Source organism: Ursus maritimus, unplaced genomic scaffold, assembly GCF_017311325.1.
Source record: "Ursus maritimus isolate PB19 unplaced genomic scaffold, ASM1731132v1 scaffold_8, whole genome shotgun sequence".
Classification (NCBI taxonomy): Eukaryota; Metazoa; Chordata; class Mammalia; order Carnivora; family Ursidae; genus Ursus; species Ursus maritimus.
Window position 1 is genome coordinate 20,337,216 of NW_024426996.1, and position 19,158 is coordinate 20,356,373.

The following is a 19,158-nucleotide window of genomic DNA, read 5'->3' on the forward strand; positions in this document are numbered from 1 at the left end:
TTACATGGAACCCTGGAAAAGACAAATCTAATTCATAGTGACAGAAAGCAAATCAATGGTTACCTATGGCTGGGAGTTGGGGGGAAGATTGTCTGGGCAGAGAAACAGGGGAACATTTTGGGATGTTGTACATTTCCTTTGATTCCCCCTCTTTATCTTTTGTGCGTCTACTGAAGGTTTTTGCTTTGTGTTTATCATGCAGCCTTTATGAAATGTCATAATAGTCTATTTTAAATTTACAATTTACTTCAATTAACTTCAATTGTACACATAAATTTTACCTTTTTACTTCTCCCCCTCCCAAATGTTATGTTTTTGATGTCATGATTTACCTTTCTCTATTGTGTATCCATTAACAAATCATTATAGCTACAGTTATTTTTAACACATTGTCTTTTAACCTTTATACTAGAGTTAAGTGATTAACACACCACCATATTATGGTATTGGAGTATTCTGAATTTGACCACATGCTTACCATTACCAGTGTGCTTTATATTTTCAGATGTTTTCATATTGTTAATTACCATCCTTTTTTTTTAATTTTTTTTATTATATTATGTTAGTCACCATACAGTACATCCCCGGTTTCCAATGTAAAGTTCAATGATTCATTAGTTGCGTATAACACCCAGTGCACCATGCAATACGTGCCCTCCTTACTACCCATCACCAGTCTATCCCATTCCCCTGCCCCCCTCCCCTCTGAGGCCCTCAGTTTGTTTCTCATCCTTTCATCTCAGCTTGTAAGCCAGGTCCAATGGTGATGAACTCCCTCAGCTTTTGTTTGTTTGGGAAAGTCTTTATCTAAATGCATCTTAAACTTGAGCCACAAAGGAATTTATTGGTTCATATGACCAAATAGATAGCTCACAAAACCAAACTATAGGAAGGCAAGAAGGAAGCCTATCTCAAATAAAAGAAGAACCAGGATTTCAAATATTGGCAGGACTTTCCATTTCTCTTTCCAGGAGTAGCTCTGTTTGCTGGCCTGGATTTCACAAGCTGGAAGAAACAGGGTCAGCTGAAGTCTCTTAGAGTTAAAATCTTACAGCTTCATGAACAGGAAAAGATCTCTCCTATTGGCTCAAAGTTTTAAAATCTGAGAAAGGACATTGGCTCAGCTTGGGCCATGTGGCCAGCTCTGGACCAACTACTGTAGCTAAAGGTTTAGAGTACTGTGCTTGGCTTAGATTGAGGTAAGCAGTGATTTTTTAATCAAACACTCTGCTAAGGAAAGGAAAGATACTTAAAGAGAAATTTGGTACTTTCAGAAGACACATTAAGCCCAGAAGTAGGGTAGAGGCAGTTTTTTTCAAAGATAAAAATAGTACAAACAAATTTACTGAATAATTTAAAACTAAAAATCTACTCCTATTTTTTAATTCCAATAGTAGACATTAAAGAAAAATATTTTAAATTCTCTTAGGCTTATATTCAACTGGGATAGCTAATTCATAATGCATTTATTTTCCATCTCTAAACTTCTTACCTACCAAGAATGTGAACATTTTAATTTGCCAAAAGTTGGTAAGGCTTTTCTACACATGTTATAAAGGAAGAGAACGATTGTTCCTATAACTGTATAATTGCTGAGTTCAAATAAAGAGATGAATCCACTGAGACACCACCACGTCCCTTCTTACTTGCATATTGTCACATTGCCGCTCCGCTGGATTCCTTTTCACATGTTGGGTTACATTCACTACAGATGGTACATCTGACTTTAGAGCAGGTGTTGTTGCAGGCCTGGCCCACAGCATCCTGATGCTTATCACCTGGACAGTTTCCAGCCACAGATTGGACTCTGAGTTGTTGAGGAGATTGTCAGGGAGATTGATAGTGTAAGCCATATTGGAATTACCTATGATAAATGACACGTTTTCCTCCACTCTCCTCTAAAGACAAACTGTGAATCACAAGACCATTCCGTTAAACTTGATGAGTATCTCCTTCCCTGTGGAAGATGCCTAGAAATACATTCACTTCCAGACTGGGGTCACCTGAACAAATCAGAGCACCTGAGCTTCACTGACTTACCATTGGGATATGGAAACCAACGGAGTGCAGTCCAAGATTTGCAGATCTGAAGGATATTTGCCGTAAAGATTCTTTCTGTGACTCAGTGGGGCCACAATTACCTCTTCCAAGCGCAGCAGTGAGCCAGGTTTTGTTAGGCTAGGCTAGCCTGCAGTAACAAATAAAGTCTGAAATCGCTGTATTTTAAGTATAATACAATTTCAAGGCTTACTTACTTAACAGTGTAGTGATACTGATGACGTGGGTGAGAGGAAGGACAGTGGAAGAATCTGCTCCAAGCAATAATTCAGACACGAGATTCTACTATTTCAATGCCTCCAAATTCAGCAAGTCCCCAGAATCACTGTGGAAGATGAAGAAAGTGACAGATTATATGTGGGAGATTTTTATGGGACAGATCTGGAAATAATATTTACCATTTATATCATATTCGTTGTGCAAAACTGGATTACATATCCCTAATCTAACTGCAAAGGAGAATAAAATGTAGTTAAGCTGTATGTCCAGAAACAAAAAGAAAATGGAAATGGATATTGGTGATTATTAGCGATCTTTGATACACGGTCACTACAGGAATGCAAATGAGAAAACGGCATTTTTTAAATTCTCAGCTGAGAATTAAAATCTCCTAGAATGACATTGGTGATTTTCATCTGCAAGGATATTTCAAGCTTTTATTTATTTTTATAATACCAGTGGATAAAATTTCCTTCTTAGAATAGGTTCAATTATTTCTCAAACCACAAAAGAAAAATACATTAAAATCTCCAAAATTTCAACATTACCAGCTCAACTATCACTGAGAATAAGTAATTTGCCAACTTTAGTATTCTTAAACTAAAAGGCAAGTAAAGTCAGTTAATAGATTTACCAAAAAAGAAAAGGTGTATTATAAAATTCTCAGTTCATTCAAGAAACCAGTAATACTATCCATTAACTATTTCATAATAAATTATATATAAATTATAAATAGATTGCAAACAAATCCAAAATAAGAAAAATAATATGTTATTTTTTTCTTTTTGAAGATTTTATTTATTTACTTGACAGAGAGCGAGAGAGGGAGCACAAGCAGGGGGAGTGGGAGAGGGAGAAGCAGGCTTCCCACTGAGCAGGGAGCCTGATGCGGGGCTCAATCCCTGTTCCCTGGGATGGTGACCTGAGCCAAAGGCAGACGTTTAACGACTGAGCCACCCAGGCGCCCCAATAACATGTATTCTTAATCTCTGTTCTCTTCATTGCTCCTCATCCCAATCTCCTGAAATTTAGAAGCACGGGTGATTTTCTTATGGCCAAGTGTGGTGGGAAGCTGAGAGTGTAGCTTACTACTTCTGGAATGTCAGAAAGAGGCATCTGTCATGATTGCTGGGCCTTTGGTAGGAAATGACAGTAATGTTCATGCTGGTCCTGACTTTACCCACTGTAGGTTTCCTTGGCTAAGGAACAGCATTGTACCACATCAGCACACATCACCATAACCCGATAGCAGTTTACTCCCCTGGCCCTCTTGATGAGGTTACAGATCATTCTGCTTTCCTTTAGTTCATTTACAATATCTTAGTTTTTTTAAATAAAATTTTACTAGGAAAGACAGGGATAAAAGAAGATACTAAAGAGAAAGTGTATATATATATGTGTGTGTGTGTGTGTGTGTGTGTATGGATAAAAGAAGATACTAAAGAGAAAATATATACTTTCTCTTTAGTATCTTCTTTTATCCCTGTCTATCCCTTCTTTTACCCCTGTATATCCATATATATGTGTGTGTGTGTATATATATATATGTGTGTATATAAATTTCTTACCCCTGTAATCCATATATATGTGTATATATATATGTGTGTATATTAAATTTCTTAGGCAAATTCAATCCATTGCTAGTAACATAAAATAGAATATTATGTCATATTTGCTAAGTGCTTATTATTCACAAGGCATTATTCTAAGTACTTTGCATGTATAACATGTGTCTAATATCTACTCGATATCACCATCACCATCTTCCAAGACCTCCTCTGCACCGTAGAAGTGAAGCTGAGAAATTTACTTCCCAGAATTCACCTTTCTGTAGGATCCCTGGTAGAGTTAGTGAATGATAGGAAACTGCAGGCAATTAGGAAGATTGAAGTAAAGGAGAATTTCTTATTCTCCAGGTGCAGCTGCAGCCGGGCTTATGGGCTTCCTGGTGAGCCTTTAAGAGTCACTTGCTTTGCTGCTGCAGACAAAGAAAACAGATGAAAAATTCCCAAATAGTCTTGAGAATTATAGCAACTTCTCTGAGAACTTTTATGAGAACCACACATTTTGGTGCTTCGGTCTGAGATCTCCAATGATAGCTTCCCTGAACTTCGAGGCAGTTTCTTTGACCTGTTATGGAGGCTTAGGCATCAATAGTCATGAAAGCCTCTACTCTGATAGCAAGCACTTTATATCCAGGATACATTTAGTGACTGCTGTTTTAGTGACCCCACCCCGACTGATGCAAGTAATTAAAACTACCTTGTATACAGACAGACATACCAGCACATTACCTGCATTTTTTTCAGATACAATCAAACCTTAAAGAATGTAACTATCTTGCCAAGAATTGTACGGCCAGAATTCAAATCAAGTATGTTTGACTCCAGAAATCATGCTCTTCATTATAATGTTATACTCTCAGTCAAGTCAGTGCAAATGATGGAAAGTATTTCACAATTAAATAACTCCGTGATAACCAACGTGTACCTTCCTAATCAGCCACTCTGCTCTCCTCTTCTGAAAAACCCTTCCCTTGAATTTCCTCCTACAATGTCAATACTAATCATTTGCACTGATTTCTTTGCCATGTCTGCATTCCACCGAATTTATTGGTAACTACTGAACTTTCTGGATTCGTGGACTTGCTGTCTATCACTTTGAATTATTGGATGCTCAAGCATTGTACTTCCTGCTTAGTTGGCAGTTACAACTCTACCCATGTGTGTGCACTCTCTCTCTCTCTCTCTCTCTCACACACACACACACAATTTTTTTAATAACAGAAACGTGAAATGCCATTAGCAATTGAGCATGATGGCATTGCAAAAGAACTTGGGAGATTTTTACCAGTGAAGAAATGGTTCAAAAGCCAAAAAAATTAGGGGCGCCTGGGTGGCACAGCGGTTAAGCGTCTGCCTTCGGCTCAGGGTGTGATCCCGGCGTTATGGGATCGAGCCCTGCATCAGGCTCCTCCGCTATGAGCCTGCTTCTTCCTCTCCCACTCCCCCTGCTTGTGTTCCCTCTCTCGCTGGCTGTCTCTCTCTCTGTCAAATAAATAAATAAAATCTTTAAAAAAAAAAGCCAAAAAAATTAAAATTAAAAAATATTATGATGCAAAGTGATTAGGATAAAAGAACAAGGTGCCCAACTTAGGAGAGGTATTAATATTTGGGGTGTCACTTTAAATTACAGCTCCTTCAGATAATTTATCTCTAATTTTCCACTTCCCTGCAGAATGAAAAATAAAGCATATGTGCAAACCTGACTTGTTTGCAAGAAACCTGTTCATTACAGGTCTCTGATCATGTGTTTGGGTATATAATCTATCATAGCAAATTTAACTGTGTCTGCTTACTAACTCTTCTAGAAGAAATAAACACATCATTAAAAAACCCTTTTCTCTGAGTCCTATAATTAAAACCAATTTATTATTTTAAATTCTAAGTAAATTATACTTTAAATATTATGAATAAAGCTTTTATGATGCTTACAACAAACCCCAATTACAGATAGGGTAAAATCCTTCATTCCAGATGAGATGAAGAGACAATCAGTTATTCCAATTTTTTCCCTTGTTCTTTACAATGTATTTTCTTAAATTCTCATGGAGGCTTTTTTTATTATTAATCTTCTCACTAAAAAAATAGGATATTGAAACTAATACAAATTTACCCATAATTACGGAAATCCAGAATGGAATACCTGGTTCCATGCCTCTCCCTAAGTCCTCATCAACAAAGCCATAGGAATACCAAGCTAATAGAAAATAGCTATACCAAGGGGAGAAGAGAGACAATCTCGCCATAAACTTAAACAGAAAAACAATTATATTTATTTACTCAAACATTTATCCCTTGTTCTATGCATGTAATCATTGATTCAATCTTTTCCAGCTCTTCCCAAAAATCCATTTGAAGTGGTTTTGTGTTAACATAATTCCATAACAGAAGTCCTAGATGGGCTGATATTAATACTATCCCACATTCATTAGATCATACTATTATTGCCTTATTCTGAACTTGATTTTGATGGCAAGTGTATTAAAGCATTTGTAATGTGAATGCAAAATTTCAGAAATTAGTGTTTGGATGTTAGACTTGAACTAAGACTCCTATACCCTTGCATACAATGTTGCTGCTAGTTCATATCGTGCTAAAGGCTTCCTCTCTAAGGGACCGCAGCCCCGTGGATGCAAGGCTTGGCAAGAAATTAAAGTCAGGGTGAATGACAAGAAAAATGTGCACCTTCTCCCCAGAAGATGTAGGCCCACATCAGGCACTTGCATGGCGAGCTGAATATGAACTGCATTGTAGCCCCCGCTCACTCCAGGCACCGGGAGACTTGCGTAGGGCATAACCAGACAGCTATAAGCAGTGACTCTGAGTAGTCCCCCCACTTAGTATCAACTGAAGTCAGTAACCACAGTATCACCCTACACTGCTCACACATTCCCATTACAGACCTTAGATCTCCTGCTTCTGTATTACAAAACATTGTGTGCTTTTTCCTTAAATATATTTATTAACTTTAATTCTTGCCTTATAAAATACTTATTTATAATATTTTCTATTTTAAAGTATCTTCTACATCAGAGAGCAAGCCCATTGCAAATAAATAACTTTCACCCTTACTTGAGCCCTCTGAGACTGATCAGGAATTAATTAACTAATTAAGGTCACTTCTTGCTATTTTCTACCTAGTTTCCTTAGAAAATTATTGCAACTATTATTTACTTTCAATTTACTCTCAAACCCTAACTCTTCCATTCTTGTCACTACAAGTAGCCTCACATTTTACTTAAATGAGACAATAGTATAATCATATATGAACTTCAATTCTCTTCTACTTGAAAATATATCTACATTAGTATTCTATACATTCGTTTTCTATGTTAGAGTTTTTGAATTTTACTTTTGAAGACTGAACCTCAGGGTATATCCTTTGAATACAAATGAATTTAAGTTTCCATATAAACCAGGTCCTGTGCTATCTGATGGAGAAACATTGGTGAAAGATATTGACATATTCCTTCATGAATAAAAAATTTGATGGGAAAGTAGACAAGTATCAGGCAATTAATGACCATCCAGTGTGAAAATTACCCCAACAGGAAGTATGGCATGTTACAGAAGGATAAATCAGAGACTTCCCCACCAGATCTGGTGAATTAGGAGAGGTTTCTTAGAGAAAGAATTGATGTCTGAAGGCTGGCGAGGAGTTGCCTAGGGAGAGATAGCATAGGTAAGAGTGAGTTAGGGATTCCTAGGGAAGTAATGAACATACATAAAGCCCTAAGATAATTCTTGTGATTGTCTTTGGATATATATAATGCAGCAACATGAGACTGACATGTCTAAGGGACGTTCAGTATACCCGGAGCATGGAGTGCCAGGGAGGAGCAGCAAAGGAAGGGAAAACAGAAGTAAACGGGTAGACCATTGGGTGTCACAAGCTATGTTTTCAAATTGTAGCCTTTTATTTCAAAATTTGATTTCAAAATTATAATTTTTCACTGTTCATTTGGCAAATACTTCACAAACATCTCCTGTGGACTAGATTCCACTGTGTGTTAGACATTTAAGTTTCACCTACTATGTGGTAGACTTTCAAGATTCAAGTGTGAACTTGAAATAGGGCTAAAACTCCCTATCTTTGTGGAGCTTAGATTTAAGAAGAAAACACACACCCAAGAAAGTAGTAAATTCTATAGTATGATAAAAGCACGGAAAAAAGAAAAAGTAGAATGGAGGCAGGGGATTGGGAAAGCATTTAAAAGTCAGTGATGTGGGTAGGCTTCATTGAATACCTCTTCCCTGTCTCTCTGCGCTCCCTAACTTAGTTAAGAGCAACACTGTCCGTCCTGACACCCAAGTTAAAAGTCATAGGCTGTTAACGCCTTGAGACACTGTTCTTTTCTTTTGCATTTTCACTGCTAATGTCTTAAACCAGAGCATACTTATCTCTCATTCAGATTATTCAACAAACTCCTACAGTCTCTTTGCCTCCATTCTTTCTCCATTATAAATTCTTCTTCACCCTTGATTAGAGTTTTCATTACAAATGACCTCTATAGACATGCCACTGCTTTGTTCAAAAACCTTTGGGACCTCCGCATTGTCTGCAGATACGCATCCTGATACTAAGCACAACATTCAATGCTACCCTTAACCATTGCGTTTTGTCATCTGGCTGGCTAACGGGGCCTCGTTTTTTAAAATTTCTTCTCACATAGCCTGTGATGTAAACCCACCAGACTAATAAAGCTCTGAACAAACATGAGTTTTCCTTCTTTTGGATGGAGTTCTATAATATTCTGCCTATCATATCCGTGTTCCATGACTCTGTCCCTCCCTTACCATATCTTCTGCTGTCAAAATCTCATGTCTCTAAAGCCAGCTCAAATTCCCCTCTGTTGGTGAAGAGTTTCCTGCTTCCTCCCAGGCATTCCAAATTCTGTTTTCTGTTCTCCCATGGGATTTTGTTTAATGCTTTTTATGGTATCCAGGTTTGTACTTTCATTCGGAACAATTCTGCCTGTAATCGTTACAGACAGAAGACATTACAGATGTTAGACTATAAGCATCCTCAGGACAGGGACATTCCCATTTCTCTTTGCCCCATACTACCCTGCTTTATACCTGGCTTCAGGCTTTCTGCAGAAAAGAGGCTCAATAAGTTTTAAATTTATATTCATTTTCTTAAACTCTAGGGAAAAAGAGTTTTTTCTGGAGGTCAATGTATTAGCAGTCTCATTCATAGAATTAACATGATGGATAAGAGCGTTTTTAACAAGCATCTTTTAATAATTGTAAATGCCAGATTTCATCAGAAGCCTAGAGCAAGTATTATCACTGTGAGACAAACTAAATGCTACATGTGTCAATATTTACACAAGCAGATTACAACAGTGTGGTCTCATCAGTTCAGCTATTGTGTCTTGTGAGCTTAACTAAATTTCAAACTCCATGAGGAACTGCATTTTCCCCTGAAGTTATTAAAGGGTAGATTTCTTTTAATTAAACTCATTTGCATGACTAAATTAGATTTAATTACTCTCATTCATTTCACTAATACCTTTCTTTGATTGGAGAAGGAGAACTTTTATAATTGATTAAAATAGGATGCTCTGGTCTTCTCTGTTGATCCTGGAGAATAGTTCTCATTTATGCTTATAAATGACCGGGGTGCAGAAATTTCTTTGATCCAGTTCTACCACAAACACTCAACATGAACCTGGGATGGACACACAATCACTCTGCTCCTCAGTTTCTCCATCAGATAAGCACTGTAATTTCAATGACAGTGATAGCTGTTTTGGCCTTCCTTGCAAACACAAATGATGCTTTTGATGTAAAACTGCTTGACACATTCATATGAATTCTAAACTATAAATTTTATCAAAATTATTGTTATACACAACTAATGAATTGTCAAACTTTACATCAAAAACCAGGGATATACTGTATGGTGACTAACATAATATAATAAAAAAACATTAAAAAAATTATTAACACCAAAAATTAAGTTTTTCCTTTAAATTTTGCCTAAAAATGAAATTCCTCCTTAGCTTTCAGGTAGTAGTCATTGTTTTCTCCATTTCAGATTATGAAAATTTACTATCACATGTATTCCTTTACTCATGCCTGCATGTATTCATTCAATACAAATTTGTTTTCACACAATGTTCCAGACATTGTGATTATCTTTGGATGGAATTCAACAAACCCTCAAGAAGGCCAATAAATCCAATATAACATATTTCTCCCTCAGGAGTTCGGTCACAAGAGAGACAATATGTAAACAAAGACATTTCAATAAGCCCAATAATAGAATCACGTACAAAGTTCACAGTTGTAAGGGGGATGTGTTCAACTTGGCTTGAGTGCACCTAAAATAGATCTTGTGAGAGAAGTTAAAAAGATGGGAGAGGAAGGTTATTCTAGGACAAAGGAATTCTGTGTTCAAAGATACTCAAACAAGAATAGAATGACACATTTGGAAAACTCTAGCTTAGTCTGGCTTAAGATTTTTTGGCTCTGATTGTGGAGAAAGAACAAGTTTGAAGAACTCATCCTATGGATGAGTTGGCTTAAAGCATGTAAGTAAAATGACTGTACTTCCATATTGGAAAGATAATGAAGTAGCAATATGGAAAACAGATTAGAGGGAGGTAAATCCAGTTAGGAGACTCTTTAAAGATAATATGGCCCCCAAATAATGTAGTCGCAATACATTTGGGGAAAACAAATACAACATATATTTCACGGGTATTTCTAAGATGGACCTGGCAGGCAGAAGTTTAATATCTTCTTTGCTTCTGCTTTGGATGATGTTTTAGGTAGTATTGGCATTACCGAAAACACAGAAATAAACAATTTTGGGGTTGGAGTTGAAAGAATCCTCACCGAGGTTTTAAGTTGGTCACGTGATTTTGAAATATCTATGTTCACAGAGATAAATATATTGGTCTGTATTTTAGAATGAGGATATGGAAAGTTATAGTTTGGGGAGTTGTAATAGAGGTGCCTTTATTTTTGTTCTTGTTTAAGTCAACTCTGTACTTCCTTTTGTGAACATTCCCTTGTTCTAGATTACTGATTCTGGTTTGACTACCAGTCGAGGGGCCTTGTTTCTCGAGTCAGGGTGGAAGGTACATGTCTTAAACCAAGTCAATCAGGAAACAAAACTATGTACTGCTAAGGATACGGGGAGAAAGCAGGTCATGTTTTTCTCAGTGGGATCATTAAGTATAAGAACAAGTAAGCCCAAAGTAATTGATGGCCATTTTTGTCCCCATATAGATAAGTCTGCAAATGAAGTCAACACAGAAGAAAAAAGCTAACAAATTAGGAAAGCCAGAGGTCTGCTGATATTTCTGAACCACTGGACCAAGCCAAACCTTTAGTTAACCTTCTCCTGAATGTTTTAGTCTTGTGAACCAGTACATTTTGAGTTTTATGTCTTATGCTTATTTATATCATATCTCTGTGATTTGTATCTGAAAAAGTCTTAGCTAACTCAAGGATTTTTACCAAGTGAGTAGTAATTCACATGGTGAGAAATAGCCCCGTAGCTCAGATCAGAGCACAGTAACTGAAAAGTGAAAAAGACCAAGGTAGTATGTATCATCAAGAGGAACATGGACATTAAAAGGTAGTTGGGGGGAAAGATTCCATAAAGAAACCCAGGAAAGATCAACTAAGATGCCCAGAGGGCAGTAGTACGACAGAAGCCAAGGAAGGAAAGCGAGTATCAAGAATAATGGAATGGAGAGAGGTGAGGTCACATTAAATAGTCTGTCTGGTATTGCAAACTGAAGGGCTTAGATGATTTTAGTATGAATCGTTTCAGTAGAGTGGTGGCCTTAAGACAGATTGAATAGGTGTGAGAAAGTAAGGTCAGTGAACTGGATATATCTTTAAGAAGATGATCTGTAAAGGGGAGTGGGAAATTGGACAACCTAGATAGGAATACAAGCTAGAAATAGGGTTGCTTTTTAAGTTGGGAGAGATGGCACCTGTATATATGTCAAGAGAAAGCACCATTTTCTCCTGTCCTTTATTGTTTAAATATGGTACTTTTATACTGTGATAGGAGACTTGTAGAGATTGAACCAGTATAAAATGTCAGATAGATAGGAACTGTTGATAAGTATGAATTAGAGGCCCGTTGGTCACTTTCATTCACTTATATAAGTCCTAGAGGATTTTCATATTTTGATACTTTATTTTTCTTTCATAGTAAAAAGTAGAGCTGCTGTTTTTCACCAAAACATGCCCACTAAGACATGCAAAGGCACACTTTATTTGTGTCAGTTACCCTACATAACCCAAGAAGGAGCTAATGGCTGGCTCATTCCCATATTTTTAAAACAATACATTTTATTTGGATAACTGTGCTTTAGTTACTACTGAAGAGAACTGTATTTCTGACAGAAAATTGTCATGATCCATTTGAAGATATCTGTGTTAGCTGGAGTTAAAATAATTTTATTTACTTCAATAGACTAAGCTCAAAGCTTTGTTGGTGACAGTTCTACTGATTAGATGTCATCTTTTTTAACCCTTTTATTACAATTTGCAAGGAACATCTACTGAGCCACTTAGGACATGAATTTACTTGTCAGTTTCATCTTTTTGTCTCTAAGACAATAACCACAAGTATGGAAAAGAAAATTTTAAAAGGAAAGACAGCATTGCTTCTTAAGTAAGGCAATAAGTTTTTATTAAGTGGCTTATTACTCATTAGAAAGGAGAAACCCTAATATCCTGCATGAAGTAGTAATGTTCTAATAGTCTTTTCTGAGTCTTCCAGCCTGTAAACAAAATCTCGGGCAGGATAAGCTAAAAGAACTCATAATAAGGATGGATTTCAGGAGATTAAAAAGTCTGTTGCACTCGGGCTGCACTTGGACACCTGATTAGAAGGCACTTGGAGGTGAGCACCTTCCCTTTCAGCCTGCATTTGTGTATTTGACTTGGGTGTCTACAGTCATAAAAGAGAATGTGTCATGAAAAGAAATGGAAACAAACAAATCACAATACCAAAAGGAAGAAAAAAATCCCCAAACCACACTTTCACAGTCCTCTATTTATACTAGCACATTCTGGGAAAATCACTCAAAAACCTGTTACTAATCATTTAAACCTTAGGCTGTCGACATTTTTCTGCTTTGCTAGCCAAATAGTCATGTGCAGCAGCCAGAGGGTTAAAGAGCCAGATTTCCTGTCCCATGCTGTAGCTTTGTGTGAGCAATATGGAGGACCTCATCATCGCTGCAGAGGCTCCTGTTGAACACGAAGGGGTCTATCCAGGCAAAAATATGCGCAGCCTTCTGGGCCAGATTTGCTCCGGAAGGGCTTCTAAGTTGGCTGGGCAGTGGACTAGGCTGTCCAGACCTGCTGTTCCACAAAGGCCAAGATTCTCCCTCTGTGTGTCTAGTTCTCCAGCCAGCAGACCATACAAGGCCTGCTTTGCCTGGGTCCAGACACCCTCCAGCGCTGAGAAAGTCTTTGTGTTGCTTTAGGAAATACAATATTAAATCTAATGTAAATTAGATTATTTGGATTTTGGTAGACCAAAACCAGAACCACTTCAATTTTCACATAGATATAAAGAAAAATGAAACACAACACAGAACTGAAGAGTTTCTATGATTTGGACTGTAGAAGACAACAGAATTTTCTATTTCTTGATTAAAGAAAAGTAGAGTCGGTCAACTATGCAGCAAATTATGTCTCCAGTGGTCTAGGTGCAGTGCTTTAATTGTTTTATTTTAATGGAAGATTTTTGATAGGCTGATTATATGTACCGTATTCAATTTCTTTAGTAAATATGAGGAGTGCTCCATGTAAAGGGAATGAGAAAGTCATCCTCTGAAGATCCCAGTCACACATCATCATTGCACTTTGTGACCTAGAGTGCAGAATTCTTAATTTTAGTTTTCTCCATCTGTGCTCCTTTGACTCATTCTCATCCATGCTTGATTAACAAAACGAGAACAAAAATCCTGAAAGTTGGCAATATTTTGTGGATGATCATTAGTATTTTTCACTTCACAAAAAAAATCTAACTTCAAATTCAACTTGACAAGAAATCTGCCCACACTCTCTCCTTCTATGAAGTTCCCCAGTGAGAGTCAAGCCTTTGAAAATCTGGTCTCTGATAGAATGAAAGGTGACAGAAACCTAAAAACAAGCAAGAGAAAGCTCAAGGTTTCACACAGCCTGTGGCTGGGGACAGTTTTCAACAATATCTATTATAGTTCAGTCATTGTGACCAGAAATTTGAAGGCAAGCTTTGCAGGTAAAAACATGACCAGTGATTTGTCTTTCACATCTGAACATTGTATCCTGCTTGTTCAGAAATATGACTGAACTAGATCCAAATGTGTTACCAAGTCTAGCTGTCACAGGCAAAGCTCAGCGATCTAGTGGAGATGAAGTCTGACCCAGGATTAACATAAGCCACTGTAGGTCCTTGGAGTCAGACTCAAAACCTTAGATTCCATCATGCCCTTAATTATCAAATGTGTTTCCTGTGAAGAAAGGAGTACTGTTTAAAATGTTTGATAATCTGACAAGGCCATAAGGCTTAATGGAATCGATGATTACACACAGATGGACGATTAACTCTCGAGGTTTAACGTTAAAAAAAAGTAACTATGCTGGATTGCTACTTAATGGAATTACACTGCCCATATGGAAAAGAACTATACCCTAAATATACCCAGAATGATGGAACAGGTGGCAGAATCTGGGCAAGACTGCTTGGAATGCACAAAAGCATTCTGAACTTGTAACTGCCAGAAAAGATTTTTGGAGGAAAAAAAAATAAGAAGGGAATCTTAGAAACTGTGTTAACTTTTCTACATTTTGGAAATATGAATTGCAAAAATGATTAGAAAACTGAACCCCAAAGTACGCTTTTTCTGGCAGGTGCTTTTGTCATACTGTTTTTCAGAAACCTGTGAACTATGTCTGCTTGTGACGGAGGTACAATTTGACGTATTGGTTATTATTTAGCTCCGACATAAACTCGGTGAGGGCAGACATCATACCTGCCTTGATAACAGCTATATCCTCCAAAAGGTATAATTGGGAGAATGAGGTTAAAATTATTAGCTAAAGTGAGGATGGGTTATTTCTGCATTTCTTATTCTTTGAGAGTGACTTGTGTCCCTGCTTCCCTGGATTAACAAGAGTTGCGTGTGTGAAAATGATGACAGTGAACACTAATGAGCATTTACACATAGGTAATCAAATGATAAGGTAGTATAATCCCAATTAAGAAACTCTTTCTGATCAAAGGTAATTTATTTGTGCTTTTTTGCTCCAACTCAGCAGGGGTTTTATTTTAAATATCAATAACCTTTCAAATAGCAGAAGACTGTCTCCTGGGCATGGAAGGGTGTGGGAATAGAATTTGGAAGGTCTTAGTAATGATAAACTTAATGGATAAGCATCACTGTGCATTTACTATGTGCCCAGAGTGAAGTGCTTTAATTACATAATTCTGTTTAATTTTTAATATGACCCTTTGAGTTATTTCCCATTTTACAGATCTGACTGAAGGGCATTGAGTAAGCTTCCCAAGGTCACAGAACTAGTTAATGGAGTTGGGATTTAAAAAGTGATTGATCTTGTCAGGGTTCTTTCACACATAACCATTTTGGTCCATACCTATTCACCACGATGATCTTTCCCTGCCCCATGTCTCTCTTCTCTTGTCTGAGTATTGTTGGACTTCTCTTTGAGCCTGACGCCTTCCGTAAACCTTACGGATCCATACCATTTGCCAGGGCCCTATTAGGACCTTCAGAAAAGCATGTGAATATGGAAGAGACCATGGAGTGCTACCAACCACAAAACCCATTTAGAAAACTAATACTGAATGACAAGACAGGTGTGAAACAACTCCACGGCACTGTTTCTCCCCCGTAGAGTTCGAATTTTTCTCTTCTTTTTGAAATAGTAAATATGAAATTATTCACAACAATTTTTGGTGCCTCTGTTTTGTTGATGCCTTCAGCACATGCTTGTAATGCCCACTGAGAAATTCAGTAAAACTTTATCCTTTGGTTCCCTGAACAATTCTGAAAAATTATGGGAGAATTAATTATCTTAGTTATATCAATAATTGCATTTTATTATGAAATCTCAATGATTAAAACTTTCAGATCTCTATTATGAATCTACCTTAAAAATAGGACACACTTAGGTGTCTACACTAAAAATAATCTTGGTATGATCACCCAGAGCAATTGGTTATTAGGTGTATAGACACAGTTTCATCTAGATGTGCTCTTCTAAAAGCATTCTCTTTAGCTTTCGATACACAGGATCTTTATATGTTTAGTATATGCATATTATCAAAATAATTTTTTCAAACTCTGTTCCCTACCTAGAGAAATTTTATCACTGATGAGACACAAGATAAAACAGTGGAAAGATTTCTAGCCCAGTGAGGAGACCGCCTTTTGGTTTTTAATAATTTATTTTCTGCTACTTAGCTATAAACCTTGTTCTTTTAAATATCTGGGCCTCCGTTTCTTGCTTATGAAATTTATACTAATTGTATCTTAAGAATTCTAAACAAATTAAAAAAGGAAATATGTGCAATTGCTTCAAAAAGTAAGACAAGTACATGAGCTATTGAGGACTGGGGGTTATGTGCTTTCTTACCACAATATCCTGTACAGAGGGGTGTTCAACAGGCTTCTCTTTAGTGATCAAGAGGACAATTCTTGCCTAAACAGACTGTAAATCATGGAGGGCTGAGTACATTTGAGTGGGGCCTCAAAGAATGTCAGCTTTGATAAGAGAGGCTTCAAAACACAATTGAGTAGGAAATGCAAATAATTTAGGTAGAAGTTCTTTTCCGGTTGCACTATTAGCATAATAGCCTTTGCTATTATGGAGATATTTTCTATCAAAGGAATCCAGACTCTTCTTTGTTGATATGACCATCAGACATTCTGTGCCTATACAGAATTCTTAAAATAATTAAATATCAATTATAGTCTTATTTTTTTAAAATTATTATAGCTTCTAGTTCTATATGAGGTACTTCCTCCATTCCCCAACAGATAATCTACTGCTCTAATGACGTGGAGTAAGGAAAATATGTCGAAAGAGACTAGTGCTGAATCATGAATCTTTATCCTTTTAACAATTGATAGTTGTACTTTTAATAAGATGTCCAGAATCACTGATATCCTTAAAATATTTAATATTTAATCAAATTGGACATAGTTTATAGAATATCCTATTAATGATTTTTAAATGGCAAACTAGTTTTATTTATTGATTTTTGATACAGTATATTTTTGCCTGATATTCAATCTGGTGATAGCAGTCGAATCTTAAAAACGGATCCCAAGTTAAGAGTGACTGCTCCAAGGGTGGAGATTAAGTAGGATCACTATCATTTCATGATGTTTAATGCAAGGTTAACTCCTGAGGAAGAATCATAAGGCTGTCTATGAGATAAAAGTCCCCTCAGGATTCCTGCCAAGGGTAGATGGGTTGGTAGAGATGTTACAGTTGCCTAGAGGAGGACAAAGGAAATAATGTATATTCCTTTGGGAAGTGATAGCTGGATCTCTATTTAAAGGCACAGTCTTCACCCCAGGAACTCCAACATGTTTTGTTATGTAGATCATGTTTGTTGTTTCTATAAAACTAATCATTGTCCTAGAAATGGCCCTAGTCACTTACTTCTTCTTCCGTCCAACTATGTCTTAACATGGGTCCTCCAAAGACCGGATCCAGGGAAAGAATGGTGATGTTGTCTATTTGATGGACTTCAAAACCAAGAAGTAGAAGTGGTTGTTTCTCAGCTTTATACCGTCAAACAAGATAGGAAAGAGGTTCTGGAGAATATAAATACAGTTAGTCAAGGAACAAAGGCAGAATGAACATTAAGTCCAGGTTCCCTAACGCCTGTAGAATAATTTCACATTATCAGACATGGCTTTCTTATCAGTGCAGAGGGGAGAGTATTTGTACTGTCCTGGCCACTCAGAACTCAACATGGCTATGTGCTATGGAGAAGATACAGGTGGAGAAAAAGTCAAGAGCTTGAATGTGTTAGCAACTAATGGTTTTGAACCAACTTTCATGGCAGTTTATATCCATAGCCTTCAAAACCTGAGGATGAGATGAATAAAGATATGAATACAGACGTAGAGAATTCCTATGCAGAACAATACTTTCCTGACAGACAGTACAATTGCTTCACACACGCCACAAATGACGCTTAGTCTTGATTGCCTTTTCCTGATTCAACAACAAGGTCACCTAAACAGGACAGTCATGAATAGGTTGGAAGCAATCATAACTGTCAGTACTTGTTCTCACCTTACCTCAGCATCATGTTGCCTGACTCTGGGTAATCCCTCGCCTTCTCCCTTTCCCAGCCTCTACTGTTCTCCCTTCACTCTAACTACACCATTCCAACTAAGCATTATTTCTCTCTTCATGTTTTGTTTCTAAAGCTCCTAGAAGTAGTTTCTGAAATTTCATATTTATAGATGTATGTTATGCATATATGTATGTGGTCCCATTGTGCACATACCAGTGTTAACACACAAACACACAGACACACACACACACACACACACACACACGTTATACAGAAAAAAGAGAAAAAAAGAATATCTCAAATTATGATAAGCAACCTGCCCAAAACAAACCTTTGTATGTCAGACCCAGGGAACCTAGCATAATGAAGTGTTCCCAATTTTAGTTTCCTTTGAAAATCAACAATCTGTGGCTAAAGACTAATGCTCTTTTCTAATCAGAAATCTTGAAGATTGTGTGTGTTCAGGTCTGCTTAATCCTTTTTCTGTAGATGATCTCATAATTGTTTCAGATTGCATGAAAGTCAGAGTCTATGAAACCTCCTTAAGTAGGATTTCTCTTCATCCAATAATCAATACCTATAAAATTCCATGAAATTTTAATTTCAAAATCTGAATTTTCCTCATCATGTGGTTCTGGTGGATCTGGTGTTTCAGAATTATCTGCCTGAGTCATATGTGTAATACTATGTATTTTAATCTGAGTGATTTTTTCTATAACCATTGGGGTACCTGGAGTGCACTGATATAGACAAGCAAAGACTGTGAGTCCTACCACCTCTCTTGTGAGCATGTTAGAGGTTTTAGACATTAAGAATATTCTTTTTTTTTTTTTTACTAGTCCATTGTCAGAATTCTTTATTAGTCTCACGGCTTCTGGGAATAAGTTACATAAAACTCAGCACAAAACTTTTGAACAAATTTTCCTTCTGCCTCTATTGTCCATCATCACACGTCCCGTTGGTATCGCAAGCCCAACATGTCACAGAGAATTATGCTATTATAAGAAAAATACT